Source organism: Sinocyclocheilus anshuiensis, unplaced genomic scaffold, assembly GCF_001515605.1.
Source record: "Sinocyclocheilus anshuiensis isolate Anshui unplaced genomic scaffold, SAMN03320099.WGS_v1.1 scaffold1289, whole genome shotgun sequence".
NCBI lineage: Eukaryota > Metazoa > Chordata > Actinopteri > Cypriniformes > Cyprinidae > Sinocyclocheilus > Sinocyclocheilus anshuiensis.
Window position 1 is genome coordinate 18771 of NW_015549731.1, and position 4012 is coordinate 22782.

At 45.0% G+C, this 4012-nt stretch overlaps 1 long non-coding RNA gene across 1 annotated transcript in view; it reads right to left on the reverse strand.

The window, feature by feature from the left end:
• Positions 1-1385: 1385 nt before the first annotated feature.
• LOC107660785 (uncharacterized) overlaps positions 1386-4012 on the reverse strand; it is a 3863-nt gene continuing 1236 nt past the window's right edge. The window contains exon 2 of the long non-coding RNA XR_001631043.1: positions 1386-2521. This is a non-coding gene — a long non-coding RNA (uncharacterized LOC107660785). The remainder of the gene's footprint in view (positions 2522-4012) is intronic.

Consider the following 4012-nt stretch of genomic DNA (forward strand, 5'->3'; position numbering starts at 1 on the left):
CATATCTACTTACAGAATCAACTGTCTCAGTCTCTACCATAAAAAGCAACAATATTTGTTGGTGTGTAATGTTTGTGATCCTCTATTCTTACTATCATTCTTGTGTATTTGTGTGTGTGTTTATGTGTTTGTGTTTGATATAGAGACAGAGGAGATGATGGTTTAAAAAAATAACCTTCGAAATTAATCTGGAGTGAGTGAGCGAGTGAGTGAGTGAGTGAGTGAGTGAGTGAGTGAGTGAGTGAGTGAGTGAGTGAGTGAGTGAGTGAGTGAGTGAGTGAGTGAGTGAGTGAGTGAGTGAGTGAGTGAGTGAGTGAGTGAGTGAGTGAGTGAGTGAGTGAGTGAGTGAGTGAGTGAGTGAGTGAGTGAGTGAGTGAGTGAGTGAGTGAGTGAGTGAGTGAGTGAGTGAGTGAGTGAGTGAGTGAGTGAGTGAGTGTGAGTGTGTGTGTGTGTGTGTGTGTGTGTGTCTGTCCATGCACTCACGCTCTGTCTGATTGGCCATGTACATGGGCCGACAGCCCATCTGTGTTGGCTTGTCTATGGGGTCGATGAGGGAAAAGGGGGTCTGGATGCGTGTGTGCGCGTGTACAAACGCCAAAGCCCTGTCAGAGAGTAATGAGAGAGCGGGACTGTGGGAGAGTGTGTTTGGGAAACAGAGAGAGGGACTAGGTCATGTAAGGTGAAATCATTGCCTGTGCATGTTACTTCATGATGAAGGGAACGCTCCCCTCCCTCTTTTTCTCCCTCGGTCCTTCGTTCTTTCGTTCTGGACGTCTTCCCAGGAAACACTGCCGTTGTCTCCACTCTCCCAAAGTCCCACAGCCAAAGACTACCCCTGCCCAGTCCCAAAGCAGGCTGGGAAAAAATCTGCCAATTGCACCACTGCGGTATTTCAGCCCTTTACGGTCTTAGCAAGTCTGGCTCCACAGAAAGAGGGGGATTTGAAACAGAAAAGGGAAAAGGTCTGGAGATGAGGGTCGAGAGTCCAGTTTAATGAGACATTTCCCATTTCCTTGTTGCTCCACTGTTGGTGTTTATGTCGAATTATCAATGACTCACGTTGTTTTCTTTCCTTGTTTCCTTCCTCTGTCTTTCCAAGAAGGTGATGCTGCCAACCGGAGCTCCTTTCCGATGGTTTCCGTAGGGCAGCTGGACCCTCCCCCCATGACTTCCATCCCATAATGAAGGACTCCCGATGGACGGTGACGCCACTCCCACTCGGAAAGCTGTGGGGCTTGTAAACACTGGGTGCAAACAAACAACTAAAACAAACGAAGAGCAGAATGAAAGCACTATTTGAGAATGAACATGTCCTGAACCAAAAATAAACAGTGAATGGCGGAATGTCATTCCGTTTTTCTTTTTTCCTGTGTTCCATTTCGGAACCATCTGAGTTCTACTTCGGAATCTTGCCCTTTATTGGATGCTCTGGAACTATTTGCCGCCAAATGGAAAACGGACAATCATTTTTATTTGTGTGTTTAGTGGTTTTGTTTGTCCATGTGTGGAGAAATGCCGTAATTTCGTTTAGAGAATGTAATCCCAAGGCTCTGTTTTAAAGCTTGTGATAATTAAGGAGCACTATTGTAATTTAGCACAGTGGTTCTTACTGACTGCCTCAATGTTACGATTTTTTTTGTTTGTTTTTTGATTTGTCATTCAGTGTTCAATTTGCTCAATATTTGATACGAAGACGACCGTGAAAAACGCTCCAATGTAGCATCCCTTACTTCAAACATGCTTGAAAGGTCCTTTTGGGTTTGTCGTTCTGGTTGTTTGTTTTTAAATGCTGTAGGCCTGCTGGGATTGGAGGGAAGGTGAAGCTGATGGAACTACACTATGTAGACCAGATGATGGTGTATTTGTGTAACAGCTATGCGTAGGACTTGCCTCCTTTTTCTTGTAGCCTTATGGGATTGGTCAAATGGAAGACATGGTCCTTAGCAGACCTGGGCCTCCAAAATTCAGGAAATTATTGATGTGTTATGATAATATTTCTATGATTAGGATGTTTTATTGCTGAATTACCCCAAGACCTGAGTTCCAGTATTCCTTTAAGTCCTTTTCACATGGTTTACGCCATTGAACTCTAGTGTGAAGTGGCAAGCTTCAATCTATGAAACTCAAAGTTTCAACTTTAACCCCATTTGTTGTTTAGATTTCATAATATAGACAAGGATTACCAGACAATTCACTATTGCCACACATTGAGTTGTACGACACAACTTCTATCTAAAGCATTTTGCGAAAAGTTTCAAGAACTCTAGTTTGACAAGCGATTTTCTTTCTGTTTTAAGCTCACACACATGTGAGCTCTTTCATTTTCATTGTGAATGGTTCTCTGGTTTCTTTCTTCCCAGCAACCGTGTAAAATCACCTTTCTGTAATGGTATCTTTTCATGTAAGCGTCAAAGCATAAGACGCTTGTGTTGAGACATGGATCGAATCCTTGATGCTATTCATGTGAAAGGGGCTTAAGGCCATCCACATAACACGGACACCATGTTGGATAAGTGACTTTCTTTTAGCTGTAATTGTCATTTTAATGTTGTTGTTTTTTTCTTCTTCTTCATGCTGAAATCCTACTGAACAGGTTCGCCCCAGTTTAAATACTGATCTAGATTGAGTGAAATGCACAGTACCAAAATTATTTCAAGACAAAATCCAACAGCACGCCATTTCCATGCCATATGGGGCCAAATTTATCGGTCTGCGTAAATGAATGCATGTATTTGTGTCCAAAGCCAACCATTCTGAGGTCTTGGCAGTCCTCAATTTAATAAACCAAGGTGCAAACCAAACATTTCTATAGTTGTTGTTGAAATGTCATATTCTATAGCATTTGCATGGTGACAACCACTGTAAATGAACAATTATTATACTTGTATGATGTTAAGCTCTTTAAAACATGCTTATTTGATGGTTCACAAAGAAAGTCATGGACAGAGTAAGTCATGTGAGGTGAAATCAATGAGCACTCATAATTTTCCTCTGACTGAACCTTGTGCAAGAGTGAGAGTGAGTGTATGTGTGTTTGTTTGTTTGTGTTTGTTGTGGGTGGGTTAAACCAGTGAACTGAGCGTGATATTTTTGTCCATAGTGTAGGAGTGAATGAGAGTGTGAAAGCTTCTTTTCTCTCTCTCTCTCTCTCTCTCTCTCTCTCTCTCTCTCTCTCTCCCTCTCTCTCTTGCCTCCTCTCTCTCTCTCTCTCTCTCTCTCTCTCTCTCTCTCTCTCTCTCTCTCTCTCTCTCTCTCTCTCTCTCTCTCTCTCTCTCTCTCTCTCTCTCTCTCTCTCTCTCTCTCTCTCTCTCTCTCTCTCTCTCTCTCTCTCTCTCTCTCTCTCTGCAGGCCGCATCTGTCTGTCTCACTCCTCGTGGCCATCAATCCGATGAGAGCGAGCGAGCGAGCCAGTGGGCCGCATGGGGAGAGCAAACGCAGTGTGTGGGGGTTGCGTAGAGAAGGGGCCGAGCGTGTTTTGTTCTCCTCCAGGTGCACGGCCATCAGAAACGATTTGAACACCGCCCTGCCCCACATGCGACGTCGAATCTTTATATCCGAGCAAATCAGATTCGTTAGCATGCAATTTAGGGTGCGTGTGCACGTATGAAATGATGGCCCACGATCACAGAGTGGCTGAGGGACGCTGCAAAGGCTCCTTCAGTCTTATCAACATAACCCAGACCCTTTTGTGCTCACGTCTGCAGCGCTGTCCAAAACACACACACATTTGCAGCTAGGGCGCTTGCTCTGGCCTCTCACTCAAGCGACAGGGCGCGTGTAGAGAGAGCGCAGTAACCAGGGCGATGGTTGATAAGCTATTCGCTCCCCCACGGTTCATTCGTTCCAGGGGAACAGGAGCACGGCGCTACTATGGGAACGGCAGAGCGAGATGTTGCGCTATAATTGGTGCAGTGCTGCGAGCAGCATAGCGGCACTTCCAGGTGCGCGTGTCAGCGCGCAGAAGCCACGATATTACACTCCCACTGGGAGACGGCGGAAAAGCACAACGGGT